Genomic DNA, 20,926 nt, shown 5'->3' on the forward strand with positions numbered 1-20,926 from the left:
ATCGCCCCCCTATGTTCTGTTACAAAAGAGCACCCTCCCTTAGGAGTAAATTGGTTCATTCTGATATCAGTATTAATAAACAACCAAAGCAATGTGGCATTTTTCCCTGTTTACAATGTCATATTTGTAATAGCCTCATTAAGGGTGATACCTTTTTTCACCCTATGAGTGGTAAACGATATGCCATACGAGATAGGTACACTTGTGATTCTCGTTGGGTGGTTTATATGCTTAAATGCCCATGTGGTAAGTGCTATGTTGGCCAAACGACACAGAGATTGGAAGATCGTTTGGCCTCGCACAAATCTACCATTCGCAAAAAGAATATGGATCAGGCCGTTTCAGAGCATTTTACTACCTTTGGACACAATGTTAGTCAGCTTAGGGTTTGTGTCATCGATGGGGTTAAACAGGATAATAAAGGGGGTGATAGATTGTCTAGATTATTGAAGTTAGAATCTAAATGGATCAGAGAACTTGACACTGTGAATAGTGGGTTAAATAAAGAGTATGATTTGAGACTAGATTGGTGATACTGATAGACTCATAGATATTTATAGGCCTTATTAGCTTTCTTTTATTGGATATTTTTTATTATACTACCAATCATCTGATATACCATTGGTGGAAAGTGCTGAATTGATTTTTTTCATATATGGCATGATTTTTTCATATATGGCATTTTTATGTTTTTGGCATTTTTTGGCATTTTTTCAGCAGTTTCTTGGCATTTTTTTGGCATTTATTTGACATTTTTTTGGCATTTTTTGACATTTTTTCGGCATTTTTTTGGCATTTTTCGGCATTTTTTCGGCATTTTTTGGTGTTTGGTTAATTTTACGCGTATTTTTAGTCGCAAAGATTGCGTATAGTTAGGACGCGTTCATGTGGCACTTTCTAGGTGATTGTTTTATTGATACGTAATTTTTTATACGTTTATGCGTCATTTTTTGAGCGCTTGTCTCATGTGTATATACGTCCGGCATAGATGCGTATTTTTGATCGTCAGTAGTCTAGATAGAGGATATGCATTATTACGTCATCTATACGCGTATGCGGGTATGGCGTCGCGTCGTATTGATGCGTTTATGTGTCATTTCCATGCGGATTTTGATGTTTTGTTTTCTTTAATAAAATGTTACTTTTTGGATTTTTTTCTTTTTTCTGCTATTCAGCATATTCCACCATGGCGTTTTGGCTGATATCTTGCCAATACATCTTAGAGGCATGCCTGATTTTGATATTTTTTTATTCAGCCATTATTGACAGTTATTTTTTGAATGTTTGGATCTTGCTCAGATCCACCAATGGGGGAGTTGGAGGTGTGACTAGATATGTAAATAGGCTGTTTCCCATCAGGTCCTCTAATTAGTATATACTCAGTGATTGGTTGTTTCTCTGTATATATGTTGGTGTTTTTGTATGTTACTTCAGAACTAGGCAGCATGAAGATGGGCAGGAGCCCGAAACAGTGGACTGTCCTGCCTTAAAGTTCTTTTTAAATTTGTATGTTTTTTTCCAATAAAACAGACTAAGCTTTTCTGAAGGTGGTACGGATCTTTCTCTTCATTTGCCACAGTTTGAGTCCCATGGTGTCCGGGACTATTAGATCTGCACACCTGACCATCTGAAATTGATGGAAGCCAAGCAAGTGCGACTCCACACTCAAAATTTCCATTTGGCCTTTCTTAAGCTGCCTCCCTTATCCAAATGCATAAGGGGGCGTGCACGTACAAGATCAGCGTGGCCACACTAAGCTGCGGTCACGTTGCATTGCCACATTGCAAATAAAGTTTAAAAAAAGAAATCATGCAATCTGTGTCTAGACTAAAATATACTGTGTGATATTTGTAGGTTGTTTTGCTTTCACTCTTCTGTTTAAGTTTGTAGACTATTTTGGCTACTCAATACTCACAAGCAAACTTTTTTCCCCTAAAGCAGTTCTGGCATAGCTTGTTTTGGGTCATTATCTTGCAATTGAACCCCTAACCAACTAGGAAGATACCAGAGAATGCTGCAGAATGCTATTGTCACAGTTTTGGTTTAGGGTGCCTCTCACTCACTCACTGTACAAATCACTGCTCCTAGATCCAGGGTGGTTTTTAACCAAAGGCATTCCAGGCCATTGCCTAGAGTGCTATTAGTCCTGCTGGGGGCACCATGCCCATTATTGAAGCCCCGTCCCTGAATAAAGCCACTCTCTGAACAAAGACCCAACTCCGGAGGGTGTTCAATTACCTACTTCTGCTGTGTGTGAGCAGCAGCAGGAAGGTTGGTGTCCAGAAGACCCCATCACCGGTCCCTGAAAAGTAGACAGCACAAGGTCCAGATAGTGTAGGTTGCAGGCAACCTTCACTGTGTCCCTCTGTGCCATCTCTCTCCCCTTTTGTGCCTTCTCCTGTTCCTAAAGTTTCCTCCCTCTGCCCCCCATTGCACATCCTGCTGTCCCCCATTGTGCCTCCTGTCTCCATGTGCCTTCTTCTATCCCCCTCTGGGACTCCTTCTGGCCCCTGGTGCCTCCTTTTGGCCCTTGGTGCCTCCTTCAGCCCCCCTTTGTGACTTCTTCTTTCCCCTTGTGCCGCCTTCTGCTCCCTTGTGCCTCCTTCTGCTCCCTTGTGCCTTCTTAAGTCCTCCTGTCCCCATTTGTGACTCTTTAAGGCCCCTGTGCCTCCTTCTGTCCCCATGTGCTACTTCTGTCTCTGTCCCCTCCTGCGCTACCCCAGCCCAATGTGTAAATGCAGGGCATAGTGCCACAGAAGCTGTGCTCTCACCACCCCACCGGAGTCCAGCGCTGTGCCTCTTTGACCATCATGTCTGTCTCTTGCTCCCTCTAGTGCTGGCACCTCACTCTCCTAATGTCACGTGTTATCATGCAACATGCGGTAGAAGATTCCTCGCACTAGGCCGAGAGGACAGGTGGAAGCATAGCACTGGATTCTGGCAGAGAGGTGAGAGCACTTCTGCTACTGCACTATACTCTGCATTTACACACTGGGGGAGGCACAAATGAGGACCTAAAGAGGACAAAGGGGGGCAGAAGGAGGCACAGTGGGACATAGGGATGCACAGGGGGGAAGATGTAGCACATGGGTACAGAAGGAGGCACAAGGGAACAGAAGAAAGCACAGGGAAGAAGGAGGCACAGGGGCGATAAGGAGCCACAAAGGGGGACAGGGGGCACAGGAGGACTGAAGAAGGCTCGGGGGAAAAGAAGGAGGCACAAAGAGGGACAGAAGGAGGCACAAGGGCACTGAAGGAGGCACAAGGGGACAGAAGGAAGCACCAGGGGCTCAAGAAGGGGATCGTTGGGTTGTTTGCATCTCGGGGACTCCCTGTATTATGCATTCACCTTATCAGCACCTAGTTTATATTCTCTAGTGTGACACATCCAGGCAAGAAATGGCCCTGCCTGGATCCAGCAAAACAGCCCCAGAATATCACCATCACACTTCCTCTTCCAGGTTTGACAGCTTATATCACACTGAAGATCTACCCTTTCTTCTACTCAACAACATACAAAAATTATGTCTGATTAAGCAAAAATGTCAAATGTTGATTAATTAGTCCACAACACCTTCTTCCAGACTTCATGGTCTATTGGTGGTGTTTCATGGCTGAAGTAAGCCTCTTTTTCTTATTCTAATGGAGCTGGATTTTTTCCCCCTCTTAGGGCTAAATGGTCCAAGCCTTGTAAGGGTTGTTTTTTGTTTTCCTATCGATCAACTGAAATATGTGAGGGTGCAGACTAATGTTGTACCATATTTTCTGGTTTAACTTGATGAAGTTATGTCTTTTTGCAAGCCAAATAATTTTGTAAAATTTAATGTGAACATTGCAAGTTATGACCCATAGACAAGGTGGGCCCCACGTTTATTAACAAACTGGTTGTATTTATGAGATACATAGTTACATAGTTATTTTGGTTGAAAAAAGACATACTTCCATCGAGTTCAACCAGTATAAAGTACAACACCAGCCTGCTCCCTCACATATCCCTGTTGATCCAGAGGAAGGCGAAAAAACCCTTACAAGGCATGGTCCAATTAGCCCCTAAAGGGAAAAATTCCTTCCCGACTCCAGATGGCAATCAGATAAAATCCCTGGATCAACATCATTAGGCATTACCTAGTAATTGTAGCCATCAATGTCTTTCAATGCAAGGAAAGCATCTAAGCCCCCTTTAAATGCAGGTATAGAGTTTGCCATAACGACTTCCTGTGGCAATGCATTCCACATCTTAATCACTCTTACTGTAAAGAACCCTTTCCTAAATAAATGGCTAAAACGTTTTTCCTCCATGCGCAGATCATGTCCTCTAGTCCTTTGAGAAGGCCTAGGGACAAAAAGCTCATCCGCCAAGCTATTATATTGCCCTATGATTTATTTATACATGTTAATTAGATCCCCTCTAAGGCGTCTTTTCTCTAGACTAAATAAACCCAGTTTATCTAACCTTTCTTGATAAGTGAGACCTTCCATCCCACGCATCAATTTTGTTGCTCGTCTCTGCACCTGCTCTAAAACTGCAATATCTTTTTTGTAATGTGGTGCCCAGAACTGAATTCCATATTCCAGATGGGGCCTTACTAGAGAGTTAAACAGGGGCAATATTATGCTAGCATCTCGAGTTTTTATTTCCCTTTTAACCAGTTCAGCCTTCAGTCGTTTTCACTTTATGCATCCGAGCAATGTTCACCTCCCATTCATAAGCCTATAACTTTATCACTACTTATCACAATGAATTGATCTACAGCTTTTTTTTTTCCACCACCAATTAGGCTTTCTTTGGGTGGTACATTTTGCTAAGAGCCACTTTACTGTAAATGCATTTTAACAGGAAGAATAAGAAAAAAATGGAAAAAAATCATTATTTCTCAGTTTTCAGCCATTATAGTTTTAAAATAATACATGCCTTCATAATTAAAACTCATGTATTGTATTTGCCCATCTGTCCCGGTTATTACGCCATTTAAATTATGTCCCTATCACAATGAATGGCGACAATATTTAATGTGGAAATAAAGGTGCATTTTTTCCGTTTTGCATCCATCACTATTTACAAGTTTAAAAGTAAAAAAAAATAGAACTATTTCATCTTTACATTGATATTTAAAAAGTTTAGACCCTTAGGTAAATATTTACATGTTTTTTTTTTTTTTTAATTGTAATGTTTTTTTTTTATATATTAAACATTTTATTTGGGTATTTTTGGGAGGGTGGGATGTAAATAGTATTTGTTTGGGGTAAATATATGTGCATTTTTTTTTTTACATTTAGTTGTAGTTTTACTTTTTGGCCACAAGATGGCAGCCATGAGTTTGTTTACATGACGTCACTCTAAGCGGAACATATGCTTAAAGGGACGCTTGAAGCCAGATAAAGTGAAGCTTCCGAGAGAAGCTGTCGCTTTTTCTGCAGGGGAGAGGAATCAGTAATCGGGCACCATAGCCTGATTCACTGATTGCCTGGCTAACAGACCGCGGGCCGGTCGCGCGCGTACACGCGCGCGATCGGCTGTGGGAGCACGCGGACGCGCACGTGGCCTCCTGGACGTAGGTACTAGGTCCTGGAGGCATAAATGGTTAATGCATCCCAAAATTTTGTTAGCTTTAGCTGCAGCGTCTTGGCATTGAGTACAATTATTTAACTTGTTGTCGATGAGTACTCCTAAGTCCTTCTCCAAGTTTGATGTCCCCAACTGTATTCCATTTATTTTGTATGGTGCTAGACCATTAGTATGTCCAAAATGCATGACTTTACATTTGTCAACATTGAATTTCATCTGCCATGTATGTGCCCATATAGCCATCCTATCCAGATCCTGTTGCAATATGACACTATCTACCCGAGAGTTGATGATTCTGCACAATTTTGTATCATCTGCAAAAATAGCAACATTGCTCAGTACTGCATCTACTAGGTCATTAATAAATAAATTGAATATACACTTTTTTTTATTAATTTGCAACAACACCGATATTGTGTATGCACTAAGATGCAGTTGTCCTAAACTGTATGTTGGTAAGACCACAAGGCCTCTAAAGAAACCATCATCTGAACAGATTGGAAATATCAGTAACCACTGTGAGAACCCAGGCAATTGGCTTAACATCAAACACAGAGAGGATCCTCTCAACATTACCTTTTCGGCGATTTCAAAAGTGGGTGCTAGGACACAGAAGGGGTGAGTATGATAAGAAGCTTTCACAAATGAATGATTACTCTCTAAGGGGCTCAATGAAGGCTACACCTACACTCCATTCCTTTAAGAATTTCTAGTCATTGCTCTTATTTGCTGGTTATAGGACAACTATCAAAATTAACTAAAGTTCTAAATGCCACATACTGTATATTTCCAGTAATTATTATTATTATTATTGATTTATAAAGTGCCAACATATTCCGTGGCACTGTGCAAAGTAACAAATGAACATGGGGTACATAATAATACAGACAATGGTATACACCAGTATACAATAGACATAGTTGGTGTCAAATACAAAAACGGTACAAAATACAGAATTGATAATGACAGTGATAAAAAGTAACATGATAAATAAAATGTATGAATAATTCCAAGACACAAAAAGAGAGAGAGACCTGCCCTTGCAAACTTACAATCTAAAGAAATGGGGATGTAAACAAAAGGTGGGGTAGCATGCAATAAACATATAGAAGCAATAGCCCATATGCAATTAACTTTTTCTCCTAAGATTTCTCCTAAGTGATATTTTTAAACTTGTCAATAAAATCCATTTTAAGCCACCAGAAAGGAAGAAAATACCCAAAATAATTTTGATAGTACCTTTTTACCTACTTTTCATTACATATTCATTTGGAAAGTGCCGTAATGTTACTTTAAATAGAAGATGAAACATTATCTCCTAGGAGAAAACTTGGATGAAAAAGTTAATTGCATATGGGCCCATGTGTTTTAGGATATCTAGCAGGACAAAGGGGGAAGTGGCCTAAGGTAGAGCATATGCTTGTTGGACAAAAAGTAGGGATAATAAAAATTGCACCCTGCAGAAAAAAAAAACACAGAGACAACAGGTGCCCAAATGGTGCAGTATGTCACAGTACCAGAAGTATGTAAAATATGCGGATGGATTATACTCACAAAGGTGGGTTGCAGAAGGGCAACCGACCACAAGAAGCAGGTGGAAATGTATAACCCTGACTCCACTCGGGTGACCAGACAGAGCTGGTGATGGTTGCACTTTTGATAACAAGCAAACCTCAAATGACCTAAATTGGTCAAAGAGGGTTGATCCCCCTCCAGAAGGAGGGTGAAGGCACAGGATAAAGAGGAAAGAGGCGTCCAGAGAAGATCTGTGAGGCACTTTATTTGTGGCTACAAGCACTATTAGGCACTGCTATTTGGCCTGAGGAGGTGGGTATGCACCCACTAAACGCGTTGCCAGTGCAATACAATTCTGTTAATACGTGAATTTGTCTTCATTGAGGTAAGCCACCTCACTTTTTTCATTTTGTTTGTGTTTAACGTATTTTATCTTCTCTGGGCACCTCTTTCCCCTTTATCATATGCTTGTCAGAACAAGTGAGTTACATAGTTACATAGTTATTTTGGTTGAAAAAAGACATACGTCCATCGAGTTTTTAGGGAGCGTTTAAAAGGAACAAAGGTTGGAGAGGGACGGATGTGTTGTGGGAGGGCATTTCAGAGGAGGGGTGAAACATGTGCAAAATCTAGTGAATGTGAGGAGGTAATTCTAGAGGACGTAATGTAGTAGGGGTGTCTTGGCAGCCTATAGGAAAAGGCACAGGAAACAAATACAATCACAATCACATCAATTCAAGTACTGGCGATTAGGGATGATCGGAAAGAGCAAATTCCGTTCCGCCGGAAATCGCAGATTCCGTCAGCGTTAAATTCCGTCACTATGAAAATTGCGCTGGATTGTTATGAAATTCCGCGGAATTCCGGATTCCGCCGGAAAAATGTAAATAATCGCAAAAGCAACCTTATTTAGCCTATATGGTTGCCCATAGACCCTATTAACTGTTCCCTTCCTCTCCTCCTCCCGGAGGGAGGAGGGTCTCGTCTTCCAGGGAATTGTAGTATTTCAAAAGCCAGCTTACATACCTTGGCTGGAAATTGAACCCAGGTCTGAGTGCATGGTAGGTAGCTCTCTTCACCACTATACCACCACCAACACTACATGCTGAAGCAAGCCTAACATGTACCATTAAGATATATCCAAGAGAAAAATGAGCTTGCTTAAGGATTTGTAGCATGTCAAAAGCCAACTCACATTGGCCAGGAATAGAACCCAGGCCTACCGCTCTGTAGGCTGCTATCCTAACCATTATACCACCAACACAACACACTACAATGCTACACACTGGAGCTAGCCTAGCATGTACCATCGTGATATATCCAAGAGAAAAATGAGCTTGCTTAAGGATTTGTAGCATTTCAAAAGCCAATTCACATTGGCTGGGAATTGAACCCAGGTCTAGTGCTCGGTAGGCTGCTATCCTAACCATTATACCACCAACACAACACACTACAATGCTACAAGCTGAAGCCAGCCTAGCATGTACCATCGTGATATACCCAAGAGAAAAATGAGCTTGATTAGGGAATTGTAGGATTTCAAAAGCCAGCTTACATACATTGGCTGGGAATCAAACCCAGGTCTAGTACTCGGTATGCGCAATCCATCAAATATCTTAATGCAAAAAAGGGGGAAGCGACTCCTAGCAGGTAACATTGAAACAAAAGACCTTGGAGAGAAATATATCATTGGTTTTAAAGGCCAAGTGTCCAGGACCTAATGGAAAAATACATCCTAGTAGAAAAGCACAGGTGTATCGGATACTGGCTGTGTTGCTGCAATGTTTCATTGGTTTTAAGGGCCAAGTGTCCAGGACCTAAATGGAAAAATACATCCTGGTAGAAAAGCACAGGTGTATCAGATACTGGCTGTGTTGCTGCGATGTTTCATTGGTTTTAAGGGCCAAGTGTCCAGGACCTAAATGAAAAGAGACATCCTAGTAGAAAAAGCACAGGTGTATCAGATTCCGGCTGTGTTGCTATAATATTTCCAGTGATTTGTAGGATCAAAAGGCTGAATAACGGCTGATAGAGAGATTCAATCCATCACAATAGGTGGTCTTACTGCATATGTTATCACAAAATAATTGATGTGCAGGTCCACAGGTCAGGCAAGCTGTCTCATTTATGAGCTATAACAATGGCCAGGTGCACAGAGGTAGATTGATAGGCACACACTGTATGTGGCAAGCACTTCGGGCTAGTAAACAAAGATTTATATTCACAGCAAGCCTGACACATCCGCAAGCCCCAGGAGCAACAAGCAATTCACCAGAGTTAGTGCCCCAATCAGAAGCACATTCTGAGACAGATTCACAGGCAAGTGTTTAAAACACAGACATATGCAGGTACGGATGGTGTGATATTAAAGTTGATATAGTTCATTCATGGAACAATCCGCCAGGGTCATCCCTTCAGCAGCATCAACTTGATATAGACAAACTCAAAGTTCCAGCAAACAACAGCATATAGCAGCATATAGGTGCATCCTAGGAAGCTGTTTCAATGATCATATGGTAAACAGTGGTTACTCCATAGGAGGCTGTTTTCAAGTCACCAGTAGAAATGCATATCATTGAGGTATACTCATCTGAGTAGCTGATCACTGCAAAGTCCATCCACAGGAGCCCATGTGCTGCCACCACAAGTGTGTCTGGTCACAAAGAGAGCCTTAGAGGCCAACCGGTTTCACTGGTGAGATTACCAGCATCATCAGGGCAGGCTCAGAAGTTTTGCTGCCTGTGGGAGAGAGGAGCCGGCCTAAAATGGCACTGGGCGGCCAGAGGATGCTACCACGCCCCCCCATGACCACTCCCACCCCACCACCACAGGATGCAGGTGGTGAGTGAGAGGTGGAGGCAGAGGCGTGATGCATCCAATTCTCCGCATGTACGCACGGCGTTCCCCCCGCGTCCGCATGCGGTGATGCGGATCAAAGGAGGGAACGCATATATGCGTACAAGTGCACGCACAGCGTTTCCCTCGCGTCCGCAACCGCCAAGCGGAACAGGTAGGAGGGAACGCGTATATGCGTACGACTGTACGCGACCCACAGAGACCCCCAACAGGGCCGCTATGGAAATGCGGCCGACGCAAAAGGGCTCCGGGATCGCTGAGGGGCACGGACTAACAAGACCCCACCCCCTGATCGATGGTAAGGAGAAAGGGCGGCCCGGCTGTCCCGCAGGCGGGGCCCGGGTCCCCCGGGCCGCCCAGTCACCATCACCACCGGAGCGCCACCATAGCCGCGGCCAAGTGTGCCCCGGGGCAACAGGAAACGGGGCAGGGGGGGGAGGGGAGGGCCACGGGGGGAGGAGGACGGGGAAGGCCCACAGGCAGGCCACGGGCCAGCAGGCATTAGCCCATTATATGGTCCATGTCAGGCCAAAAACTGGGCCGACCCCGAGCAACCCCCCAGGGCTCATCGATCCCCCACCAACCCCACCCCACATCCAGGACCACCAGCAAGTGCGGCGCGCCGGGGGGGCCATAGCTACCACCTCCCACAGGATCAGCAACGTCATCGAAAAAAGTTACATATTGAAAAAAACATAATATAATAATGCAAAAATATTTCCATTAATAATAAATCCCTAATAGCTATATATAATTAAGTAATCATAAGCAAAAAAATAGAATACGAAAGTAAATGAAATAATAATAAATAAACTGTTGTCCTGCCGATAGGGGACCAAACGAGAGGAGACCAAGGACAAAATGGAGCAAGGGGGGGCCACGCCAACCCACCAACCACCATCAAGGAAGTGTCAAAGATCATATCTAAATTAGATGGCATAAAAGGTTTTAAATCAAAGGAATATATAAGGGTCGGGAAAAGACCCGGTTCGGGCGCAAAAAGGCCGCCAGCTTAAGCACAGCAAAAGGAAAATATGAAGATTCATCCTTAGAAATTGAACAAAAATAATGAAAAATAGAGAACATATGGCCATGAGCCAGAGCACTGCTGTCACAGAAATGGGGCGAAATCAATACCTTCATTAAGGCCCGGTGTCCGAAAGGCCTTAAGTTTGTAAATCCAGAAGGCCTCACATTGGAGGAGTCTCCCGTCCCAGTCCCCTCCCCGTGGGTCCCGGTGTACTCTATCCAAGCCAAAGAATCGAATTTTCCTGGGGTTACCCCCCTGGCAAATTGCGAAGTGTCGGGCTACAGGTGTCTGGTGTCCCTCCTGGATACCATAAGTGTGTTCATAAATACGTCTGTTAAGGGATCTGCCAGTCTTGCCCACATAAAAGGCCCCACAGGGGCAGAGGAGGAGATAAATTATCCCCTCCATCTCACAGTTGCGATACCCCTAGATCTACTCTCCTATACAATCAATCATCGGGACAAAAGTCTCGAAATGAACCAGATAGGGGTCTTTCCTTCATTACCAAATACAATGATCATCACTTTCAGGTCCGCGCCCTACTTCAGAAACATTGGCATGTGCTTACGGGCGACCAGCGTGTTGCCCCCTTTGTTCCGAGGGAGCCCTCTGTTACCTACAGGCGGGCTACCACCATAGGTGATACATTGACACGTAGCCACTACTCAGGTAGAGGCAAAACCAAATTATGTAATTGCACAGTTCTGGGTACTTACCCATGTCATTCCTGTAACCAATGCAGGTACATCTATGTCGATAAACAGTGCCCCCTTGTGATGAGAGGCGTTGTATTAACTACCAGACATTATGTTAACTGTGAGATGGAGGGGATAATTTATCTCCTCCTCTGCCCCTGTGGGGCCTTTTATGTGGGCAAGACTGGCAGATCCCTTAACAGACGTATTTATGAACACACTTATGGTATCCAGGAGGGACACCAGACACCTGTAGCCCGACACTTCGCAATTTGCCAGGGGGGTAACCCCAGGAAAATTCGATTCTTTGGCTTGGATAGAGTACACCGGGACCCACGGGGAGGGGACTGGGACGGGAGACTCCTCCAATGTGAGGCCTTCTGGATTTACAAACTTAAGGCCTTTCGGACACCGGGCCTTAATGAAGGTATTGATTTCGCCCCATTTCTGTGACAGCAGTGCTCTGGCTCATGGCCATATGTTCTCTATTTTTCATTATTTTTGTTCAATTTCTAAGGATGAATCTTCATATTTTCCTTTTGCTGTGCTTAAGCTGGCGGCCTTTTTGCGCCCGAACCGGGTCTTTTCCCGACCCTTATATATTCCTTTGATTTAAAACCTTTTATGCCATCTAATTTAGATATGATCTTTGACACTTCCTTGATGGTGGTTGGTGGGTTGGCGTGGCCCCCCCTTGCTCCATTTTGTCCTTGGTCTCCTCTCGTTTGGTCCCCTATCGGCAGGACAACAGTTTATTTATTATTATTTCATTTACTTTCGTATTCTATTTTTTTGCTTATGATTACTTAATTATATATAGCTATTAGGGATTTATTATTAATGGAAATATTTTTGCATTATTATATTATGTTTTTTTCAATATGTAACTTTTTTCGATGACGTTGCTGATCCTGTGGGAGGTGGTAGCTATGGCCCCCCCGGCGCGCCGCACTTGCTGGTGGTCCTGGATGTGGGGTGGGGTTGGTGGGGGATCGATGAGCCCTGGGGGGGTGCTCGGGGTCGGCCCAGTTTTTGGCCTGACATGGACCATATAATGGGCTAATGCCTGCTGGCCCGTGGCCTGCCTGTGGGCCTTCCCCGTCCTCCTCCCCCCGTGGCCCTCCCCTCCCCCCCCTGCCCCGTTTCCTGTTGCCCCGGGGCACACTTGGCCGCGGCTATGGTGGCGCTCCGGTCGTGATGGTGACTGGGCGGCCCGGGGGACCCGGGGCCCCGCCTGCGGGACAGCCGGGCCGCCCTTTCTCCTTACCATCGATCAGGGGGTGGGGTCTTGTTAGTCCGTGCCCCTCAGCGATCCCGGAGCCCTTTTGCGTCGGCCGCATTTCCATAGCGGCCCTGTTGGGGGTCTCTGTGGGTCGCGTACAGTCGTACGCATATACGCGTTCCCTCCTTCCTGTTCCGCTTGGCGGTTGCGGACGCGAGGGAAACGCTGTGCGTGCACTTGTACGCATATATGCGTTCCCTCCTTTGATCCGCATCACCGCATGCGGACGCGGGGGGAACGCCGTGCGTACATGCGGAGAATTGGATGCATCACGCCTCTGCCTCCACCTCTCACTCACCACCTGCATCCTGTGGTGGTGGGGTGGGAGTGGTCATGGGGGGGCGTGGTAGCATCCTCTGGCCGCCCAGTGCCATTTTAGGCCGGCTCCTCTCTCCCACAGGCAGCAAAACTTCTGAGCCTGCCCTGATGATGCTGGTAATCTCACCAGTGAAACCGGTTGGCCTCTAAGGCTCTCTTTGTGACCAGACACACTTGTGGTGGCAGCACATGGGCTCCTGTGGATGGACTTTGCAGTGATCAGCTACTCAGATGAGTATACCTCAATGATATGCATTTCTACTGGTGACTTGAAAACAGCCTCCTATGGAGTAACCACTGTTTACCATATGATCATTGAAACAGCTTCCTAGGATGCACCTATATGCTGCTATATGCTGTTGTTTGCTGGAACTTTGAGTTTGTCTATATCAAGTTGATGCTGCTGAAGGGATGACCCTGGCGGATTGTTCCATGAATTAACTATATCAACTTTAATATCACACCATCCGTACCTGCATATGTCTGTGTTTTAAACACTTGCCTGTGAATCTGTCTCAGAATGTGCTTCTGATTGGGGCACTAACTCTGGTGAATTGCTTGTTGCTCCTGGGGCTTGCGGATGTGTCAGGCTTGCTGTGAATATAAATCTTTGTTTACTAGCCCGAAGTGCTTGCCACATACAGTGTGTGCCTATCAATCTACCTCTGTGCACCTGGCCATTGTTATAGCTCATAAATGAGACAGCTTGCCTGACCTGTGGACCTGCACATCAATTATTTTGTGATAACATATGCAGTAAGACCACCTATTGTGATGGATTGAATCTCTCTATCAGCCGTTATTCAGCCTTTTGATCCTACAAATCACTGGAAATATTATAGCAACACAGCCGGAATCTGATACACCTGTGCTTTTTCTACTAGGATGTCTCTTTTCATTTAGGTCCTGGACACTTGGCCCTTAAAACCAATGAAACATCGCAGCAACACAGCCAGTATCTGATACACCTGTGCTTTTCTACCAGGATGTATTTTTCCATTTAGGTCCTGGACACTTGGCCCTTAAAACCAATGAAACATTGCAGCAACACAGCCAGTATCCGATACACCTGTGCTTTTCTACTAGGATGTATTTTTCCATTAGGTCCTGGACACTTGGCCTTTAAAACCAATGATATATTTCTCTCCAAGGTCTTTTGTTTCAATGTTACCTGCTAGGAGTCGCTTCCCCCTTTTTTGCATTAAGATATTTGATGGATTGCGCACTATCAACATTTTTCCATCTGGCCTAGACATGGTGGCCCACCTGTGTGTTCTGGTCAATTTTAAATAGATTTACATATATATGTGTTTGTATTTTGGTCATTAATAAAATTTGTACTTTTATATATAATTTATTTCCTCCTGCTTCCTTAGTCTTACATTGATCATATTGAGAAGTCTCAGACTTGTGGAGGATTATCTGTGATAGGATTTTTTAGGACCCATTTGTCTAAAATGTACGAAGAGAACCCCAGATAGCCAGGTAGATTCATCTCTCTCTCTCTCTCTCTCTCTCTCTCTCTAGTAGGAATGGTCACCGCTTTCCGCAAAATGGTATTTTCCGCAATTTCAGGCGGAAATTGGTCATTCGGTTCCGTTTGGTCTGAACGGAATTGCTTTTTCAATCTGGCGGAATTCCGAAATTGCCTGTGAAATTCTGCCGGTATCCGTTGGTGGTTTTGAGCTGAACATTCAGTTCAATGGCATCAAGTCCTAGAGAGAGAGAGAGAGCTCATTTTTCTCTTGGGTATATCACAATGGTACATGCTAGGCTGGCTTCAGCATGTAGCATTGTAGTGTGTTGTGTTGGTGGTATAATGGTTAGGATAGCAGCGTACCGAGCACTAGCCCTGGGTTCGATTCCCAGCCAATGTGAGTTGGCTTTTAACATGCTACAAATCCTTAAGCAAGCTAATTTTTCTCTTGGATATATAATAATGGTACATGCTAGGCTGGCTTCAGCATCTAGTGTTGGTGGTGGTGTAGTGGTGAAGAGAGCTACCTACCACGCACTCAGACCTGGGTTTAATTCCCGGCCAAGGTATATAAGCTGGCTTTTGAAATTCTACAATTCCCTGGAAGACGAGACCCTCCAGGAGTAGAAATACTAGTTATCAGGCAGAAATCCGTTTGGTGGGGAAACAAATTTGAATTCCGTAAAATTCCGCGGAATTCCATTTTAGCCCTATAGCAATTCCGTTCCATTATATCGGAACCGGAATCACCAAATTCCGTCCGGAATCATGGAATTTACAATTCCACGGAATCCAGCGACCATCCCTAATCCAGTACTCATGCATACATTACCCCATTCCAAAATGGCACCGCCGGAACTTCCAGCGGATGAAGCCATACGCGATGACTTCATCACACATCCGCCGCACTCTCCCCAATCCACAGCGAGCGTGCACACTTGCGGCCGCCGACAGAGTAACAAAGTTTATTTAAGGCAGCACTGCAGTGCCCTCTATAGAGGCTCCCTTTGCTAACTGATTCCTGTCATTTGGCAAGTGTTTTATTACTCTACCTTTGCTCTCAGTGATATCCATATGCCTAAGCACTCCCCCTGCTGTTATACTATATACCAGAACTTGTACTATGCCCTATAATCTTTTTACCTGTCTATGACCAGTTTAATTTTAACATACAGTGCAGCGCTGTGCAGTACCACCAGCGCTGCCTGTTTTATGCCCACCTCTTTAACTGGCCAAGACTATAAAGACTTTTTTTTATCATATAATACGTGTGTGTGTGTGTGTGTGTGTGTGTGTGTGTGTGTGTGTGTGTGTGTGTGTGTGTGTGTGTGTGTGTGTGTGTGTGTGTGTGTGTGTGTGTGTGTTATACATTTGTATACACTTTATATAGATACAGTATATTTCCATATATTTTATTTTACCCAGTATTACTGATTACTTGTTATTACCAAATCTTCAGCAGTTCGCTTCTTTTTACACTATATAGCCCCTTCCCTTGAAATAACATTATTTTCAACTATTTGCAATGCCAGAAATCAAATTTAATTGAGATTTTTATGCATTACAAATAAATCCCATTGCTTTATTTAAATACTTAATCCTCAGTGATAGCACAGAGATGATTTTGGTGCTATACTCTGCTAATTTTTAGATGATATATCATAATTTTTGTGTTCTGCAGAACAGTCTCAACAGCAATTATGTGCATCAGCATGTTAAAACTATATTTGTGATGATCCGCTCAGCTGGCTGCACTGGCAGACAGCTGTTTGACCATTCCTCTAGTCTGTGGGCTGCAGGTCTCTGGAAGAGAGACCTGTTTTTCCATTGCAAGTTTCTGGTCTGTTCTGCTGCTGAGGAATTTGCATACATTCGTTATGCAAATCCCCTGCCTGCCTCCTTTGATGACTGGCACTATAAGAGCTTTCTGCTCCCAGAATGCTTTGCTGGTCATTCCTTGAGGGTTTGTAGTAAACACTCCTAGAGTGTCAGCCATGCTACTTCTTGTTAAAGTTATCTTAGAGTAATTCTTTGGACTGCACTAGGCAGTTTCCCTAGTGCAGTTAGGATTGCATATCTGTTTGTTTGTCTGTTGCGATTGTCCTGTCCCAGCGGTGGTCGACAGGAAATCGTTCTGTTTGTCTGGGGTGCTAACCGGCACTGTGGTAGTTACTGGTAGCCCCTTCTGATCTGTCTTGTCTGGATCGCAGTAGCCTCTAGCGGTAGTGGCTGTGGATCCTTCTGATCTAGTTTCTGGAGTGTAAGCTGGAGCTGCGGTCGCTTCTAGCTACCTCGTCTAATCTGTCTTGCCTGGATCGCAATAGCTTCTAGCGTTAGTGGCTATGGATCCTTCTGATCTAGTTTCTGGAGTGTAAGTTGGAGCTGCGGTTGCTTCCGGCTACCTCATCTGATTTGTCTTGTTTAGATCGCACTAGCCGCTAGCGTTAGCGGCTGTGGATCTTTCTGATCTGTGTTCCTGCTTGGATCACACTTGCTCTGGCGGAAGAGCGGTGGATCCTTTCTGCCTAGTTCCTGTTTCTCGTTTGTCTGTCTAGTCTGATACGGGCGCTTGCTGTAGGCTCGGTGAGGTAACCGTTAAGCAAGCGTTCACGTTCTTTGTTTCGTGTTTGTCTGTCGGTGGTTAGTTAGACGTGCTTGTCTCTGCTGTGCTTAACACGCGGAGACCGCGTTACAAACGCGTTCGCTGTTGCAAATGAGTGCGGTGTTCGCGTTTGTTATTTTCTTTATCATTCTCATTGTATTATTTGCTGTGCCTTTGCTCCTCTTGTGTTCTGTTCTAGTCTGTCTTGTGTCACTTCTGGCGATCGCCTTTCTCGCGATCGCGTTCCTACTTTTGTTTCTGCTGATGTGTGTTCACCGTCGCAGGGTCGCGACTAGATTGGTGAACACACATTCGTCCTGTCCCTGTGCTCTTTCTCTTTATGGGCTGTTCAGCCCCGCATTGTCTTGATCTGTACAATCCCCATCTGGCATCTGTGGCCGTGCAGCGATTGTACTCGTCTGCACTCCACAGCGCCATCTGCCGGTGGGAATTGTCCTCTGCTGGTGCAATTATACGCTTGTGGAAGGTTTTCGCTGTGTCAGTGCGCATCTCGTGTGCTGACCGCGAAAACAATTCCGCAAACGTTACAATATTACACGATATGCATTATTTATTTATTCATGCAATGTATATATGCAGGTTCTTCATACTGAAGAGTCCTCTTTGCTATTATAGGCACTGTTATTGGCCTGAGGAAGCGGGCTCAGACCCGTGAAACGCGTTCCCTGTGCTAAATAAAAATATTTTGTAAGCTACAAAGATTTCGTCATTGAGGTAAAGGTAGGGAATAGATTGTGAGCTCCTCTGAGGGACAGTTTAGTGACAAGACTATATACTCTGTACAGCGCTGCGGAAGATGTCGGCGCTATATAAATACTAAATAATAATAATAATAATAGGTAAGACACCTCATTATCCTTTTCACTTTCACAGTTTTTAGAAGCTTTTATTCAACCAGGCCGCCTCTTCCCCCCTAATGAAATTCTAGAGGAGGACACCAGAAGGTCATGAGCAGATCTGAGTTTGCGATTGGGTTGGTATCTGGAAATTAGTGAAGAGATGCACGGCCGGGCCGAGGCGAGAGAGGCTCAAGCCTCAGGGCGCAGTGTAGGAGGGGTGCACAACTCCATTAGCATTCACCTATTGTGTTTAAAGCAGAGAGAAATAAGAAAAGGGCATACATGGCAGTGACTGCCAGCCAGATAACTAGAGATTGAGGTGTTGCGGGCCCTGGGGCGCCTTTTAGTCTAATAGCAATCCGTGTGTGATGGCTGGGGTGGGAGGGATAGAGAGGCGCACTTTGGTGTCTCAGCCTTTGGTGCTGGAGGACCTTTCCCACCTCTGAGGAGATGTACGGGGAGAGAGAATTTACAAAGCTTTGTATGTTAGGGTTAAGAGCTTGAACTGGATCCTCTGGTTAATTGGTAGCCAATGGAGAGCTTGACAGAGAAGGGCAGCAGAGGACGATCAAGAAGAAAGATGAATGAGGCGAGCAACTGAGTTCAGTACAGATTGGAACTAGGGCTGGGGCAGCCGGTGGCGTAGTGGTTAGCGCTCTCGCCTTGCAACGCTGGGTCCCCAGTTCGAATTCCAGCCAGGTCAACATCTGCAAAGAGTTTGTACGTTCTCCCTGTGTCTGCGTGGGTTTCCTCCGGGTACTCTGCTTTCCTCCCACATCCCCAAAACATACAGATAGTTAATTGGCTTCCCCCTGAATTGGCCCTAGACTACAATACATACACTACACAATATAGACATAGGACTATAGTAGGGATTAGATTGTGAGCCCCTCAGAGGGACAGTTAAGTGACAAGAAAATATACTTTGTACAGCGCTGTGGAAGATGTTGGCGCTATAAAAAATAGTAAATAATAATAGGGCTGATCGGAACAGCTGAATTCCGATTTCGACAAAATTCGGTGTACCGCAGACGAAAACCAAATTTCGTGTTCCAACTTTTCATGTTCCGAATGCATTTCTATTGAATTAAATGGTGCCAACTTCCGCGGTTAATTGTAAAGCCCACATAGAACAAAACATCTGAAGGGATGTCGGAAAGCCTGACAATGCCCTCACTGCACGGAACAGGATGTAAATGGGCTTTGGTAATGTACCACAGTTCTACAGCACCTGTTAAAATTTTCATGAATTAGCACACAAAAGTCTAAAATACAGAATGTGGTATTTTCCCAACCAGATTTTTTTACCGCACAGTCTTTTATAAATTGACCCCTTTGTGGACTACAAACTAGCAGAATAGCACCGCTCCAATTAGGGCTGAGCTCTCGGATTCCGAATTTCGAGTTTGACATTGGAATTTGGCAGTTCCAAGTACACACTCGAAACTCGAAAATTCGGCAGTTCCGAGTATCAAATTTGGTTTTCCATTGAAGTCAATAGTGTCAAATTCCGCGGTTAATTGTGAAGCCATCATCACCAAATTTGACATGTATGTTAAGCAGATGAGTAGGAACATGGTAAAAAAAAATTGTGAAAAGACCTTATAGTTTTTGAGCAAATCAATTTCAAAGTTTCATAGGAAAAATGGTTTTAAACTGTGTAAAATGACACTGCTGCAGTACAAGCAGGGCCGGATTTACCATAAGGCACACTAGGCACGTGCTTACAGGCGCCTGGTTGGGCAAGGGCGGCATTACAAATGTCCCTCTTCAAAATTTTAAACCGGAGAGAGTGATCCATGACCGCTCCGCTTGCCCCGCCCACTTGCGTCATGATTCCGCGGCAGCCTCGTACTCTGCAGCTGGCCGCATACAGCGACAGTCAAGGCTGAGGTAAGTCAGGCACAGTCCCTATTGTCTCCGCCCACCGCTGTATTTACGTCTGCACGCAGCGCTGCAACTTGCTGCGAGCCTTCAGCTGTGCTGCTGTTGGGAGAAACCATGTGGCCTGGGAGGGCATCGCTTACCAACTACTATTAGTAATTAGCCTGCATCCTGAGCCCTGAACAAGGGGGAGAGGGACGAGTGACAGCGGAGGAAAGCAAAAAGCTCCGCACAGCCCTCCTCTCCTGTTCACATACCTGGCTGGCAGCATAAGATGTTTAGAGCACCGCCTCCCTCTTTCCTCCCCTCTGGTGTTGCTGAGTGCTGAGGCTGCGTGTCACCAATAGATGTGTTAGCGCAAAATTTTAGAAGAGACGTGAGAAGCATTGGTGCGTGTTATTTCTGGATCCTGGATGGCTGGGAGCAACACAGGGAGGAGGAGGAGAGGGATAGCAGAGATGATCAAAAGAGCTGTGTGCTGCTAGCTGTCAGCTAGCACATGACAGCAGAGAAACAGTCAATCAGCCTGCCTGCTTCAAAGGAGTTGGGGACGTACAGAGGAGGATACAGCCGCAGTCAAAGTAAGTGACAGAGAGGGAGAAGGTAATATACTCTGTCTGGCTTCTTCACTTTGCCTTTACTCATTCTCTCTTTTTACTTCCCTCTGTTACTGTTTATCTCAGTGCTTCCCCCTAATGCCCACCCTCTGTGCATTCCCCCGTGCCCACCCTCTTTGTATTCCCCCATGCCCACCCTCTGTGCATTCTCCCCATGCCCACCCTCTGTGCATTCCCCCATGCCCACCCTCTGTGCATTGCTCCCATGCCCACCCTCTGTGCAT

General features: G+C 44.9%; 1 protein-coding gene across 14 annotated transcripts in view; it reads right to left on the reverse strand.

The window, feature by feature from the left end:
* Window positions 1-20,926, reverse strand: part of CTNND2 (catenin delta 2) — a 2,713,436-nt gene that overhangs the window by 1,540,603 nt on the left and 1,151,907 nt on the right. The window lies entirely within an intron of this gene.

Source organism: Hyperolius riggenbachi, chromosome 5 (assembly GCF_040937935.1).
Source record: "Hyperolius riggenbachi isolate aHypRig1 chromosome 5, aHypRig1.pri, whole genome shotgun sequence".
In the NCBI taxonomy this organism is placed as follows: Eukaryota; Metazoa; Chordata; class Amphibia; order Anura; family Hyperoliidae; genus Hyperolius; species Hyperolius riggenbachi.